Source organism: Chelonia mydas, chromosome 16 (genome assembly GCF_015237465.2).
Source record: "Chelonia mydas isolate rCheMyd1 chromosome 16, rCheMyd1.pri.v2, whole genome shotgun sequence".
Classification (NCBI taxonomy): Eukaryota; Metazoa; Chordata; order Testudines; family Cheloniidae; genus Chelonia; species Chelonia mydas.
In genome coordinates this window covers 4,632,786-4,650,152 of record NC_057857.1, presented here as the reverse complement: position 1 = coordinate 4,650,152, position 17,367 = coordinate 4,632,786, and positions in this window count along the sequence as shown.

The window sequence follows — 17,367 nt, the reverse complement described above, 5'->3', positions numbered from 1 at the left end:
TGTTTTCTCATTATAGTTCCCACTTTGCTATTGTTTATTTGCATGGTCTCTGGTTCTGTGATTGTTTCTGTCTGCTGTATAATTAATTTTTCTGGGTGTAAACTAATTAAGGTGGTGGGATATAATTGGTCACATAATCATGTTACAATATGTTAGGATTGGTTAGTTGAATTTCAGGAAAATGATTGGTTAAGGTATAGCTAAGCAGAACTCAAGTTTTACTATATAGTCTGCAGTCAATCAGGAAGAGTGTGGGGGGGGGGAATGGGAATAGGGAATGGGGGTGGGGAAATTGGAATCAGGTTTAGCTAAGGGCAGGAATGGGAACAGGGCCACAGGTAAGGCTCTGTGGTGTCAGAGCTGGGAAGGGGGACACTAAGGAAGGAAACTGGAATCATGCTTGCTGGAAGTTCACCCCAATAAACATTGAATTGTTTGCACCTTTGGACTTCGGGTATTGTTGCTCTCTGTTCATGCGAGAAGGACCAGGGAAGTAAGTGGGTGAAGGAATAAGCCCCCTAACAAGTGGCCTGGACCGTAGCCCCAAAAAAGCCACACCCAGTGGGAAATATCCCACAAATGGGCTATCAGGGGCCAAGTCAGGAGCCTGCAAACTTGTTCATAGTTCAGACAACATCTTAACTGAGAAACTGGCTCATGGCCCCATTTCTCCCTCCTTGCTTGCAAGTGCTCACCCCGCCTGCCCCTCCCCACCCCAGGGCCAGGCCTCACAAGCCAACCTCCCCTCCCGATGTGGATGCACTTAGTCCCTGACCCTGCATGCATACTCTGCCCTACCTTCCCCATTCGTAAAGATATGCTGTGGGAGAGCTTCCAGTGACCATGTCAGAGAAAACCCTGGCTGCCATTTCAGTTTATTTGGGGGGGGGGGGGGGGACTTTAACTGTGATTCCAGGGGCTACTTAGGCACCTGAAAACTCTAGGGTTTTGGGGTTGTTGGTTTTTTGCAGATAATAACTTATAAATTAGCTGACAGGAGCACTGTATCTAATGCCTATATAAAGAAAGAAAACTATATATACAAACACCAAGTAAAGCCATATTTTAAGTTTATATGTAAGTTTAGAACAATCAGGAGATAATACAGCATGATATTCCCAATCCCAATCTTTGAGGTACCAGTTTTGGAGCCTTAATACAAGAACTAATCACTTTAACTGGTAAATAAAATTCATGCAGAATATTTGCTCAATATCATTGTCCTTGCAACATCACCCTCAAGCACCCACAGACTTTTTTTATTTTCATTTATATTACCTTCTGGAAAATCATAAACAAGCAAATATATGCACTCTTAATTTGTATATCTCATTTCTCCTTAAAAAGTTATGCAGTCTAAAGTAGTTGAGTTTCCTTTCATACATGGAATAACTAAAAAATTAGAGAACAAACTCCTTTTGGCACAAGCTTTTAAAGTGGTAACTGGAAAGAAAATATTACAATAGATTGGCCAACATGGGTTTCCTATCAGCTGTAAGACACCTGAAGGTGCATTTCCAGTAGCTAATGTTATCACCTTTTTTCAATGGCAACGTGTTTTCTTTTCCTATTAATATGTAATTAGAAATAAAGTCTTAAACATTGTAATCTATTTATACAATGCATTTGATATTTCTCCTGCACAAATGCAAACACACTTCAGTTGAAGGTACTCAACGTGTGAAGATTGAAAACATAAAAACTAGGGCTGTCGATTAATCGCAGTTAACTCATGCAATTAACTCAAAAAAATTAATCGTGATTAATTGCAGTTTTAATCGCACTATTAAACAATAGAATACCAGTTGAAATTTATTAAATATGTTGGATGTTTTCTACATTTTCATATATATCGTATTCTGTGTTGTAACTGAAATCAAAGTGTATATTATTTTTTATTACAAATATTTGCACTGTAAAAATGATAAACAAGAAATAGTATTTTTTCATTTCATCTCATACAAGTACTGTAGTGCAATCTCTTTGTCATGAAAGTGCAACTTACAAATGTAGATTTTTTTGTTACTTAACTGCACTCAAAAACAAAACAATGTAAAACTTCAGAGCCTTCAAGTCCACTCAGTCCTACTTCTTGTTCAGCCAATCGCAAAGAGAAACAAGTTTGTTTACATTTATTGGAGATAATGCTGCCCTCTTCTTATTTATAATGTCACCAGAAAGTGAGAACAAGCATTTGAATGGCACTTTTGTAGCTGGCATTGCAAGGTATTTAGGTGCAAGATATGCTAAACATTTGTATGCCCCTTCATGCTTCAGCCACCATTCCAGAGGACATGCTTCTATGCTTCGTTAAAAAAAAGAGTTAATTAAATTTGTGACTGAACTCTTTGGGGGAGAATTGTATGTCCCCTGCTCCGCTTTACCCGCATTCTGCCATATATTTCATGTTATAGCAGTCTCGGATGATGACCCAGCGCATGTTGTTCGTTTTAAGAACACTTTCACTGCAGATTTCACAAAATGCAAAGAAGGTACCAATGTGAGATTTTTAAAGATAGCTACAGCACTCGACCCAAGGTTTAAGAATCTGAAGTGCCTTCCAAAATCTGAGAGGGACGAGGTGTAGAGCAGGCTTTCAGAAGTCTTAAAAGAACAACACTCTGACGCAGAAACTACAGAACCCGAACCACCAACCTTCTGCTGGTGGCATCTGACTCAGAGAATGAAAATGAACATACATCGGTCAGCTCTGCTTTGTATTGTTATCGAGCAGAACCTGTTAGCAGCATGGACGCATGTCCCCTGGAATGGTGGTTGAAGCATGAAGGGACATATGAATCTTTAGCACATTTGGCACATAAATATCTTGCGACACCGGCTACAACAGTGCCATGAGAACGCCTGTTCTCACTTCCAGGTGACATTGTAAATAAGAAACGGGTACCATTATCTCCTGCAAATGTAAACAAACTTGTTTGGCTGAGTGATTGGCTGAACAAGAAGTAGGACCACCTGGACTTGCAGGGTCTAAAATTTTATATAGATTTATTTTTGAATGAAGTTTTTTGTACATAATTGTACATTTGTAAGTTCAACTTTCACGATAAAGAGATTGCACTACAGCACTTGTATTCAGTGAATTGAAAAATACTATTTCTTTTGTTTTTTTACAGTGCAAATACTTGTAATCTGTGTTGTAACTGAAATCAATATATTTGAAAATGTAGAAAACATGCAAAAATATTTTAAAAAGTGGAATTCTATTATTGTTTAACACCGCGATTGATCACAATTAATTTTTTTAAATTGCTTGACAGCCCTAACAGAAACAAATTTAAAAATTGAACTTGCATTTACAAACGGCTGATCTAAAAGCCTGTTTTGACCCCTGGAAACTGTTCAGTCGTATAATGTAAGATAGAAATCCTGAGTATGTATCTACAGTGACCAGACTGGATGATTCTTAACCATGCTTTAATGAAAACATCTTGTGGCACCTATAGGTCTTAAATGTTATCTAGAAAATTCACCATCTATACAATATCATTTCTACTACACTCTGAAATATTAAGGAAGTTAGTAAAGAGTCCTGTTCCAAGACTGTAACAACCTTGTAGGATTAAGAGCCCTACAGGAATTGTGCCAAAAATAGCCCATGAGTACATAGACCAATTCAAGGAAGAAAACATTTTTATTTTCTGATTGAGAAGCAGAGGTCTGTACAATAACTCCTTCTGATTTCCATCAGCAGCTGAGCAACTGACTTGTATAAGGGAAGCATTGACTATTATACTGAAAATAAAACCGATCAACTTTGTGGGAAAGACTTAAAGAGATCAGCACTCAACAAGTTTCTTCTCTTCGCCAAGGCTAGCTAGAACTGCTCTATCCTGGCTCTCAGCCTATCAGCTGGGTAACAGGGAGCTATTTACCCACATAAAGTGCTTTGAGTGTCCCTCTGGTCACGGGACTGCTAGCCCTGCTGCTGGCTGCGGGAGCTGGCAGGGGACGGGCAGGCCCACTTACAGATAATTTTCCTGCAATTATTGCAGGAAAATTAGCAGCTGGGTGTTAGGTGCAGCCTGGTGGAAATCAAAATGGGTTTCTAATCGGCGCACAGGCTATCAGTCACCCAGCTGGAGGGGGCATTTGGGAACCTCATTAGACTCGCACAGCAAAGAGATGGGATCCTGGGGGCAGACAAAGCCATACAAGTCCCAACCCCAGTCCCAGTGGGGTAGACCCTTGTCAAGGTTCCTTCCCCACTCTGAACGCTAGGGTACAGATGTGGGGACCTGCATGAAAAACCCCCTAAGCTTATTTTTACCAGCTTAGGTTAAAACTTCCCCAAGGTACAAACTATTTTATCTTTTGTCCCTGGACCTTATTACTGCCACCACCAAGCGTCTAAAAAATATAACAGGGAAAGAGCCCACTTGGAAACATCTTTCCCCCCAAAAATCCCCCCAAACCCTACACCCCCTTTCCTGGGGAAGGCTTGATAAAAATCCTCACCAATTTGAATAGGTGAACACAGACCCAAACCCTTGGATCTTAAGAAGGATGAAAAAGTAATCAGGTTCTTAAAAGGAGAATTTTAATTAAAGAAAAAGTAAAAGAATCACCTCTGTAAAATCAGGATGGTAAATACTTTACAGGGTAATCAGATTCAAAACATAGAGAATCCCTCTAGGCAAAACCTTAAGTTACAAAAAGACACAAAAACAGGAATCTACATGCCATTCAGCACAGCTTATTTTCTCAGCCATTTAAACAAAACAGAATCTAATGCATTTCTAGCTAGATTACTTACTGACTTTTTACAGGAGTTCTGACCTGCATTCCTGCTCTGGTCCTGGCAAAAGCAACACGCAGACAGAGAGAATCCTTTGTCCCCCCCCCACCAACTTTGAAAGTATCTTGTCTCCTCATTGGTCATTTTGGTCAGGTGCCAGTGAGGTTGTCTTAGCTTCTTAACCCTTTACAGGTGAAAGGGTTTTTCCTCTGGCCAGGAGGGATTTAAAGGTGTTTACCCTTCCCTTTATATATATGACAACCCTCCAGGGGAGGCACAGCTCAGCAGATACCCCCAGTTATACAGAACACAGCTCGCCCGCTCCTGGGCATGGAGCAGCCAACACAGCCGGGGAAACATTTCCCGTAGCCTGGAGCCAGGGGATGAGGGGAGCTGCTGGTCCAGCTGCTCGGGGAGAGCCCTGTGCCAACAGCAACTTCATAATCTCAGCCCACAACTAAGAGCTTTGGGTTCCTCCGGTGAGAGTGCGGAGCAACTATTCACTTTCCTGTTTGCACTCCACTGTGGTGTGGTATGAAACTCAAGGGGGGCAGGTGCCCCCTCTACCCATCCTCAATGGCACCCTGCACCCCACTCCCGCACCAGCCAGGGGCTCCTCCAGCAGTCAGGCAGGCCAGACTGACACTCAGGATATTGCTAAGAGAAAAAACAACCCGAACTCTCCTGCCTTTTTGGAATGGGCCAATCTGGGCCCCTGTATCCATCACAAAGAAGCAGAAAATGACAAACGCCAACGTTTATAAAATCCTTGGCATAGGAGATTCCCCATCTCTTGTTCTTCCCACTCACTTGGGTCCTGGGTGCAGCTCACTGGGATCCATGTACACACTCTCGGGACGGGGTCTGAAATAACACACACAGGTCTCAGTGCCCCAGCCCACACCAAGCAGGGAGAAGGGGAGTCCCATCCCACCTCTTTCTCTCCAACTTGCTGCACCCCATGGGGCAGCATAACCCACTGCAGCAGGCACCAGGGTCCTAGTTGCCATCCTGTTGTGCCATCCCATTCTCTCTCCTGCCAGCTGAAGGAACTCACACACGCAGGCTGCCAGCTCAGCCAAGTTAGCAGGGATAAGAAGTGTGACACAGAGCCGCAGGAAACTCCTGTCTCCCACCTCCCTCCCTCAGGCTCTGGGGGGCAGCTCCCCTGAGCCTAGCTAGCTGGCCAAGAGGGGTCCCTCACAGCTTAGTACTTCAGCTGACTCATAAGGCAGAGGTCACACATTGACCCTCCATATTCCCCTCACCCATCCTCCCTCAGACTTTTCCCCACTGCCCAGGGCTCATACAGCAGATATGCAAAAGAAACCTGAAGCCTAAGGAGAATTTAGGCTCTTTGGGACCAGGATCTGATCTGTAAAGCATAAGCACCCTGGCGCCGCACTGAATACAAACACAAAAGCTTGGCTGAAGCAGTGTTGGTTGCTATACACACATGCCTGACACAAACCTAAGGAAATAATAGTTAAGCCACCTACTGGGACACGCCCTTGGCTCCTCCACCCACACGCACATGCTGTGTCTTTGTTCTTTACACAACATGAACAATGCGAGGAAATCACACGCAAACTGTTGGATTCTAAATAACTGTGTTTAGTAACTACACACAAACTTCCAGGCCTTACACTGCGGCTCTGTCAGGTTCTGGGGACTTGTGCAATAGAAGACAGAGAGCTCCCAAATCATTAAAAGGAATCTACCCAATTCCTATACACTACAGCACACAACTTATCATTACTACAACAGTGGTACACCACAGACCATGCACTGCAACTTAACTCTGCCCCGCTTTCCCCGTTTTAAACACCTCCCCTATCCTAGCTAATTTTTCCTCAACATTAGCAGTTGTGGGTGTTTGCTGTAGTTGGTTGTGCTGGGAGGAGGCAGCTTGGTCATGGCTAGCGTGGAGAAGGGTGACGAAAGAGGGATGATGGAAGGCTGGGATCCCCGGGGGAGAGAGTTAAAGCTTTGGTACATGACCTCTGGTGCACAGTAGTTGTGGTAATGGTCAGGTGTGGGTCTGTGCTGGCAGAAGTAGAGGGTATGTACTGTTAGATGGCTCAACTTTTAATTGCCTTGCATTTGTGGTTTTGGTTCAGGCATGTTGCATGTGCAGTTACACTTAACTCTTTCGCAATAATGCTTTTGCGTATTAATTGCCTATTTTTTTAAATGCTTATTTGAGGCTGTGATTTGGGCATGGAGAGGATGGACCTATGACGGTAAAAATCCAGCAACTTTTGTCTTTCAGCAGCTGTACACAAGGGATCGTCTGCTATAGGATAAAATCCCACAGAAAACGTAGCACCCGATGGAGAAAGTTTGATATGCACCCAGCCCACTCCATGCATCAGTCAGGCTTGTATGTGCTCCCAGCCCAATGCATCAGTCAGGTTTCTACGCATGGCCCATCGACTTTCAGTTAGAACGTGAATAGCAGCTAAAGAGTGTACTAAAATCAACAGTTTGAACCATCTCCCCATTGCAGAGAGACAGTTTTTAGAAAGATATCGGTCAGCAGTGGAAAGTAGGCCTGACAAGGACAAATTGCAGACAGGCCCAAATTTAAAGGCTTCCTACTATTCAAAATGTCTGAAGAGAAACCAAACAAAAACCACACAGAAAATTCAAAAGGCCCCAAAACTACCCCAGCTGCACCAATTTCTAGAGACAAACAGGCATTTCTGCTGGGGTCCCCAGGGGACAATTAGTTAAAGTTCCTCGATTCACTGGAGCAAGAGCGGGTGGCTCAGAGAGTGAGGAGTCCTTGGTGGAGAAGAGGAGCTGCAGTGTTCAGTGTCAGCAACACCAGCCCCAAACCCCTCTTTCCACCTGCCCAGAACCCCCATATACCACAAAGCCAGCCAGGATGCTGCAGATTACAACGGACAAGGAGACAAGTATCAGCCCCAAACCTATTCCTTCTCCCCGGTCCTGGGGTGAAGGGGGATTTGGTTCAGCAGCCGCACAGAGAGCCCCTTAAGCAACGATGCAATGTATCCCAGCCTAGCCCCAAGCCCACAGCCCTGTCCCCACTAGAGCAGCAGGCCGTCCTCTGCGACCTGCGATAACGGAGCGGACTGAGCGCTCTCCCAGTGTGGGTGAGTACACTCAGCTGAAACGTCACAGGTCACCATGCTGCAGCGACTCTGTTCAGGGGAAAGACAACAAGTCAATTATGCTGCTAAGCAACAACTAAGGGGACGCTCTCTAATGTCGCTGCTTGAAGACGACGGTGTCGGCCTAACTACTCCAGGCCCCGCGAGTGGCCGTAGCTCAGCCGGCAGCAGCAGCTCTCCCATTCGACGTAGCGCTGTCCACACCGGCGCTGACACTGGGGTAACTTATGTCGCTGAGGAGCATGGTTTGTTGCCCACCTTGAGTGACATAAGCTACGGTGACATAAGCTGTAGTGTAGACATAGCCTAAAGGGGAAGTAAGAAACACCTGAAAGGTGTGAAGCCTGGAGGTGGTGATGGGGAAGTAGTTTTGGGCACAGGAGGGGTTAATTAGAAGGAATGCGCTAGAACTAAGCAAGAAAATGTAAACTTGGGAAGAACTTCCTGAGAGGGAGGACAGGGAATAACCTCTCCACAGAAACTCCATTGCTTGGGGCTTGAAACAATGCACTAGAAAGTGTGCTGCAGGGAATAATCCCAGCCTGGCCGCCAAGAGAGGGACAAGATTGTGACCCAGATCTTTCCTCTCTGCCTATCTGGAGGTATTTATTATACACTGAACACCACAGGTGCTTGGCGCTGACCAGAGATTGCAAGCTAAAGATCTCTACCACCTGCAGTCTGATTGTATGAAGTCAGTCCCTTTCCAGCAGCCAGTGCCCAATGTCCAGCAATACTCTCTGTGCAGAGACAACCTTCCCTTTCCATCAGCCTGTGCCAGCTTGGACTCTGCAGCCAGGGCCTGAAATCACAGTTCCTAGGAAGAGAGAGGATTCTCCTTCCCCTGCTCCAGCCATACTTACCACCATTAACACTGTCTGTGTGTGACTTACGTGACAGCAGGGGGGTTGTTAGCTTCCTTGCTGGGTAGCCTTAAAAACAAAATATACTCATTATCAAAGAGGGGCTGCGTGGGGGGTGATGCTAATTCCCAGAAATACACACTGTCAAGCTGCTATGACAGAAGAACTTTACCTGGGGAAGACTCTGGGTCCCTGGTCCCTTTCTTTTCAGCCAGGCCCAGTACTGGAATGGTTAATAGGAACCCAGTGGACTTACTCCATCAAAGGTCTTCAAGGTGCTGGCACGCCCAGGGCTCGGCGTCCAGCACCGTCCAGCGTGTGGAGCTAGGGCCCATGGCGTTACCAGCTCCATCCTAGTGTCGATGATGTGGGACTACTGCAGCAGTCACTCACCTTTGCCCCCTAGCCGGGCGTAGGACGAAGGCTGCTGCCAGGAGCAGGACGGAGAGGGCGCACACATTGAGAAAGGCCAGCGTGGCAACCATCGCTGTGGGGGCTGCCTGGATTGGCTTGCTTGGGCATTCGCACTTCTCCGAGACTGCACAGACACAAGGAGTGCCCAGGTAAGGACACAGATGCAGGCTCCGAGGCCTGCTTAGCTGGACTTCTCACGAGCAACCCCCCACCCCAGGTGGTACTTCTCATGGATAGGGCCCTGCCCAATACACGGCCATGACAAACGTGTCGTAGACCATGAAACCTGGTTTTTTGTGTGTTTTTACCCTAAACTATACAGATTTCACAGGGGAGACCAGCATTTCTCAGATTGGGGTCCTGACCCAAAAGGGAGTTGCAGGGGGGTCACAAGGTTATTTTAGGGGTGCCATGGTATTGCCACCCTTACTTCTGCGCTGCCTTCAGAGCTGGGTGGCCGGAGAGCGGCAGCTGCTGCCTGAGGGCCCCGCTCTGCAGGCAGCAGTGCAGAAGTCAGGGTGGCCACACCAGATCCTGCCATCCTGACTTCTGCGCTGCTGCTGGCAGGGCTCTGCTTCGGAGCTGGGCTCCCGGCCAGCAACCGCCGCTCTCCAGCCGCCCAGCGCCGAAGGCAGCTCAGCTGCCAGCAGCGGCACAGAAGGAAGGGTAGCAGGACCGTGACTGCCCCTACAATAATCTTGCTAACCCCCCCCCCCACTCCTTTTTGGGTCAGGACCCTACCACGACAACACTGTGAAATTTCAGGGTTAAATAGCTGAAACCATGAGATTTATGATTTTAAAAATCCATGACTGTGAAATTGACCAAAATGGACCCTGAATTTGGTAGGGCTCTAATCATGGAACCTCACAATACCGCCCACCCCACACTCTATGCCCAGCATGGCACAATAACCCCTCCCCCGTGACCCCCGCCGTACCCAGCCCAGCATGGCACAATAACCCCTCCCCCATGACCCCCGCCGTACCCAGCCCAGCATGGCATGAGAACCCCTCCCAACCGCCAACACCTTACCCAGCTCTACACCTCACAAGAACCACTCCTCCTCACACAATGTACAGCCCAGCACCTCACGGTAATCCCCACTCCCACTCACTATGCGGTACCCAAGCTTTACTTCACCACCACTACCCCCGCCTCCCACTCCGTACCCAGCCTGGCACCTCAAAAAACCCCTTTCCTCTCCTCCCCACTATACTCAGCCTGGTCCGCACAGACCTCTGCACCCCCAACACTGTGCCCAGCCCGACATCTCATAAGCACCCCCACCCCAATACCTTAGCCCAGTGGTGCTCATCTAAGGGTACACGTACCCCTGGGGGTACGTAGAGGACTTCCAGGGCGTACATCGACATCTAGAGGTTCGCCTAGTTTTACAACAGGCTACATAAACTGCACTAGCAAAGTCAGTACAAATTAAAATTTCATACAGACAATGACTTGGTTATACTGCTCTAAGTACAATGTTTATATTCCAATGGATTTATTTTATAATTCTATGGAAAAATGAGAAAGTCAGCAGTTTTTCAGTAACAGTGGGGCTGTGACACTTTTGTATTTTTATGTCTGATTTTGTAAGCAAGTAGATTTTAAGTGAGGTGAAACTTAGGGGACGCAAGACAAATCAGACTCCTGAAAGGGGCACAGTTGTCTGGAAAGGTTGAGAGAAACTGTCTTGCACTGTATCCAGCCTGCACCTCACGCTACCACCCCCGCATCTCACAACACCCCTTCTACCCACTACACCCTGTTCTCAGCCTGGTGTCTCACTTTAACCTGGACCCTACTCTGCCTTTCTCACAATAATCAACACACAATGTGACATTGCAGCAGCTCAAAAACCGCAGACTCACGTCTACACAGAAGCATCCACAATAACTCCCCCTCCCCCCCATACACACACAGTTACCAAATGCAGCACTGTAATAACCAGTAAAAACAGTGACATTACAGCATCTCACACTAAACAACATGGTCACCGACACGGCTGAATTTCACAATAACCCCCTAAACACCCACAATGCAACATCCGCAACACAAAACACACACACAATAGAGCCTCTCATAGTAACTGGCACTGCAATGTCTCACAATGATACAAACACATACACTGACAAAGTAACATCTCAGAATAACCCCTCCCCCCACACAGCCCCAACACTGCAGCATGTCACAATAACCCCCTCCACACACACATACACCTGAGGCTGCAGCGTGTCACAATAACCCCCTCCCCTGCCACACCCTGACACTGCAGCGTGTCACAATAAATGCTTACTTGTAACTGGTACTCAGGTGTCCTCTGTACAGAGCCGGCTGAGGGGCCGCTGGGGAGTTTGTTGGACCGTTAATGTTGATTTTCAATAAGTCTTTGAAGATTGAGGAAGCTCCGGAAGGCTGGAAGAAAGCAAAAAAGGGTAAACAGGATGACCCAGGTAATTACTGACCTGTCAGTCTGACATCAATCCCCCACTCCCAGGCAAGACAATGGAGCAATGGATACATGACTTGTGACAAAGTGAGAATGTTTTGTGTGCCTTCGTTTCCCCTACACGTTGCACGGCTGTCTCGCGGGGAGAGGGGAGGATTAAGTTTGCTCTCATGGCAGGTTAAGAGACATGGGTGTGTGCATCACCTCCCTGTCTGGGTAGCATGAAGAGTCGTTAAGAAACCAGATCAACTAGAGGGCAGGGAAAGTGAGACAATGCAAGCTCTGAGAACGCATGGGATTCCCCAGCGGAGCAACTGACCCCATAGGCCTGAGTTTAACTTTTCCCTGGGGGTGCTACACCCCCAACCCTTTCTGAGGCCCCACCCCCACTCCACCCCCTCCCTGAGGCCTCACCCTCGCTCCACCTCTTCCTGGCCCCACTCTGCCCCCTCCCCCGAGGCCCTTCCCTGCCTCTTCTCACCCCCACTCTGCCCCCTCCTCCAGGGCCCCACCCTCTCTCTCCCTCTTCACACCCCCACTCTGCCCCCTCCCCCGAGGCCCTTCCCTGCCTCTTCTCACCCCCACTCTGCCCCCTCCTCCAGGGCCCCACCCTCACTCTCCCTCTTCCCACCCCCACTCCATTCCCTCCCCAAGGCCCCCACCCGCCGCTGTCCCCAAAATCTCTCCCTGTGCTGCCAAATGGCTGTTTGGCAGTGCCCTAATTAGCTCATCAGGGCACCACCAAATACACTGGACCCTTGCTAGAACGCGCATCTATGTAGCATGAATTCGCATATAACATGGTCGTGGCCATACATCCCAAATTTAGTTACTTTAATTGGAATTCATTTTAACACGGTCCCCGCATTAACGCAGTACCATGCATGGATCCCAAATTCTAGTGAGGTTCCGGTGTAGTTGATCTCCCTTGGGGTGTAGTGGTTAAAATTCAGCAGTCTCACTGCTAAGGCCTGGGTTTGATTCCCGGTCAGAAAAACAAACTTTTTCTAGGGAGGTGGTGGAATCTCCTTCCTTAGAGGTTTTTAAGGTCCAGCTTGACAAAGCCCTAGCTGGGATGATTTAGTTGGGGATTAGGTCCTGCTTTGAGCAGGGGGTTGGACTAGATGACCTCCTGAGGTCCCTTCCAACCCTGATATTCTATGATTCAATGAGTGACCCCAGCTCAAGAACAAAGAACTGAGAAGGGTGAGGTGGAGGATGAGAGCTGGCTTCTGGAAGAGGCTGGGGACTCTCTTACCTGGGAACTGACTAAGGAAGGAAGTCAGAGAGGGACACAGAACCTGAAAATGGTGTTCGCTGGAGTTTGGCGGGTGAATTGCTCTGGGTTGACCAGAATGGAGAAAGCTTTAACCTTTATTTCTCTATTCTAAGGACGTCTAACACTCTGTTCCACTTGACTGATAAATCCTACTCTGTTTCGAAAGTGCTGAGCAATGTGGTGGAGTATGGAGGGGGTCAAGTGCCCCCGCAGATTGGCCTGCTGGGGGTGAGGAGGGCGAGGGACTCTCCCTTCTCTTCCTGTGTACTCCCCCGCATCTTTGGCTGCCCCCCTGCCAGCTGGATGGGGAGCGGGACAGAGCTGTATCTGCCTGAGAGAGCCTGGCTGGGAGGCAGGCTGGGCTCAGCTGTGGGGGGAGAAAGTGGTACTTCGGCTCACTCATCCCCTCTCCCTGCAGCGGCGTCCATATCGGGACGGGGTGAGCAAGCCAGAGTCCCCTCTGCTCCCCCCCGCCCCCCATCATGTTTCTGGCTCGCTCTCTCTTTCCCTGTCCCCAGCAGCTAGGGCGGCAGCAGACTGCCACCCACCCGGGCCCTGCTGCGGGGACAGACACATCGCCTCTGCGACTGACCAAGGCAGGGAGCAAATTCCAGAGCATGGGAGCCCTCACAGCTGCCCCGTCAAATGGATCCTCTCACAAAAGAGAGGGGCCTGCAGCTGTGGCCGTCTGGCCCGGAGAGAGAGACAATTCCTCAGAAAGGCCATGGCAGACAGATTGGGGCTTTATAGGTCATAACCAACACCTTGAACTTCACCTGGAGACCCATGGGCAGCCACTGGAGATCCCAGAGCACTGGTGTCACACAGTCCCAGCAAGATGCCCCTCTTCGGACACAGCCACTGCATTCTGCTCCAGCTCCCGTTTTTGCACAGCTGTAAGGTGTAGGGAGGAGGGGACAAACCCCACTTTGGACTTGTATCAGATGGTGATTACAGTTATTCACAGAAAAATAATAACCTACACCTTGACCTTGTTTGACCTGAGCTTCAGGTAAGTAACTGCAGGGACAGCCCACACAGAGAGATGGTGCTTGGGTCCTGGGCTGGGTGTGGAGAAGCCATGGTGGGAACGTAATAAAGGAGGGCACAGTAGCATCTCCTATTTCTGCAATATAGCCCAAACCTGCACTCCTTGCTCAGACCAAGCTCCCATAGAAGGCAGTGGGAATGCAGGCCATTTGGGAGTGAAAGACTGGCTACAGAAATGCTAATGAATAAAACACAACTGACATAGTTGGCATCAGAGACTTGGTGGGATAATACACGACTGGAATATTGGTACAGAAGGGTACAGCTTGCTCAGGAAGGACAGGCAGGGGAAAAAGGAAGGTGTTGTCTTGTATATCAAACATGTACATACTTGCACTGAGGTTGAGATGGAAATAGACTTGTTGAAAGTCCCTGAGTAAGGAGAAAAGGAGTAAAAAACAAGGGTGATGCCATCGTAGGGTCTCCTCTAGATCCCCAGCCAGGAAGAAGAGGTGGATGAGGTTTTTTTTTAAACTAACAAAATCATCCAAAGTCCAGGACTCGGTGGTGATGAGGGACACGAGTTACCCAGGCAGCTGGTGGGAAAACAACACAGCAGGGCACAGATTATCCAACATGTTCTTGGAATGTGCTAGAGACCATTTTTTTATTTCAGAAGGTGGAGAAAGCAACTAGGGGAGAAGAAAAACCACAGGCACAGTTTGGTGACAAAGCCACTCGGCCAAGTTTATTGCCCTCAAGGCACAGTCCCCCAGTGCCTGGACTACATGGTTCCAGGAACACTAACACAAGTGCCCAGTAGCAAGGAGTGGCTCAGTCAGTAGCGAGTATCTCTGCTGTCCCATAGGATACACAAAGGGTTCAGGCTTAGTACCTCACACTTATAGACTGAGACAAACAACTGTGATAAGCAATTTACACACCACCTTATGGGTTTCATGACATCTGGTTGTTACCTCCCCTTGTTCCTGATATCTCGGACAAAATATCCCTATTCATCATTTTGTCCAACCATCTTATCTTGGTACTAGATTGGGATGTATCCGTACTAGCTGGAATATATTTATGTAAATATCTACTGCCTGGAACACTAGCAACAACTTTGCCAAGCTGACGTACTAGATGCTGATCTGCTTTAATACATGGCCTGACTTTGGTTCACAGCCTCTGGTTCAGGCCTCAGATCACGCACCAGGCCCAGTGCTCCAGGCTCTCTCTCTACTACACTGAGCTTGGTAGTTTGCTGTTCATAGCGGAAGTGGCACTGACAGATCAGGTTTCCTCCCCAAGAGATCAGATTTCTGTGGGTACTTATCTTTTGGAGTGCTCTTTGTGCGGCCTCCTTGGGAACTGCAGAGACCACTAATAATCCTGGTGTTGGGTGCAAAATTGCTCTAAATCCTTGCGCTACTTGGTACTTTTTTGACTTTTTAGCAGTTGGGACTAACGTTGCTGGTGTCTCCCACAGAGTTTTAGATGGTTCATTGGCAATGCTATTCTGGCAGTTGAGGAAGAATGTAATATGTCAAAGATTGTGAGCTTGGTCTTGTTACTGAGGTCTCTATTTTGAGGATCTCAGCTACACAAGACAGCAGCTCTTAGAAGGCTCTATAATCATTCGGAGCTGAGGAGACCGCCTCGTTAGAAGACAATGATGGATTTTTGGGAGATGATGGAGGCTCAAGACATGCCTCTTCTTTGTCTGCAGATTGTCTTTGCAAGATCCCCACGGCAAACATGGAAGAGCAAAGGACGCAGTAGGAGAGTGCAACTGGCTGCATTTTTGTGACTGATTGGAAGGAATTCAGCTCATGGATGGAAGTCCCCAATATATCCAACAGGGCCAAGGTGGGCTGTTGTAGGGACAAGGCTGGTTATGATAAGGCTGAGCCACTGCCACTGAGGTGGATAAGCTGGGGCTCTGAAGTGAGCGTCCCTGGTTTGGAGAGGCCTCCCCGATCTGTGTGAATGGAGAGAACAACGTTCTCTACCAGAAATTAGAGAGGGGTGATGGAGAAGAGCGGTGGTGCTGAACTTCGAGGCAAACGTCTAAGATGTGTACCGATGCGGAGTGTGACACCCCTGATGCCTAAGGCAGTGCCAGAGACATAGTGACATTCCATCGGCCAGTGCTGATGCCGGTACCAGTGACAATGGCAATGAGGGCAACTGCCCCATGTCAGGTGTAGGCACTGAGGGTGTCTTATATTTCTTCAGTATGGAGCTGGAAATTGAGCTGGAATCACTTGACCCTGCCCTATAAGCAAGCTTAGTTCCTGGGAAGAGAAGAAGGGCTGAAGCTTCTCCTTGTGGAAAAAGGGAGATCAGTATCAGAAATCATGTCTGCCCCGTGATCAGATCTCCCTGGCCTTGGTGAAGAGGTGGCACTGGCCTTGGTGAGGAGGTGGCAGGTACCAAGATGGTCTTTGGTCTTGGATCCTTGTCTGATGGCACTGAGGATTTTTAGATGGTCCAACTTTAAGTCCAAGTCAGCCAGCGTCCTTAATAACCAGTTCCATCTGGTAGGTCATTGCCTGTTCTTTGGGGTCTACAGTTCCTTTCTCAAGCAACCAAAATACAACTTCAGGTGAGTGTCCCTGGATTATCTTGCCTTGTTAGAAAAGAACTGCAAACCAAGCTGTACAATACGAAATGGCTCTCGCCAAGAAAAAAGACAGCAGCTCTGGCTGTGAGTGGAATGAGTTTGGGGCAAGGAGGACAGGGTGTGAAGGCCCCAAGGACACTGAATTTACCATTTTAGGTTAAGATCATGATACAAAGAACCTAGGAGAAATTTAATCAATTATTTTTTCAAAAATTAAAATTAACAGGGAATTTTTCTGGGATTTAAATCTAGCTAAGGGACTAGAGGAAACTGCAAGAAAATTCCACCAAAGGGTAGCGGGAAGACACTGCTCATTCCATCTTGCCGCCACAGGTGGTAAGAGGAAACGGAGGGATGACTGTGGCTGCCTAGCCCTCTGTGTCTTGGTGGGGAGCAGGCCCACGGGGATGTTCACAATGCAGCCCAATTGAGACTGCTGTTTCTAGATTCCGATCTCGTTTGCTCATGCGCCCCTGGAGTGGGTTTCATACACAACGGACACACATTAGAAGAACAGCAGAATTCCATGAAGCTGTTTGTTTGAACAGTTCTGGATTTGATTCTCCCCATGATCAGCCTACACCACCAAGTGACTCCCAACACCTGTACCGTAGGGTCGCATTTGACCAATTATTGCCTGCTCCCTTGCTACCCAGTGCCACAGGCCAACGGCAGCTGCAGGTTGAAATGGCTGTCCCACCCACCCCCCATTTGAATGGTCAGCCCCCATCTCCCTGGGGGAGTTCTGCAGAGTGCTGAGCCTGCATGAAAGCTTTTCCTCTGCCTATGCCAAGAAAAGTATGGCAAAAAGAATCCTCTCCTCCCTATGTGCCTTAAGTGTGGCCTC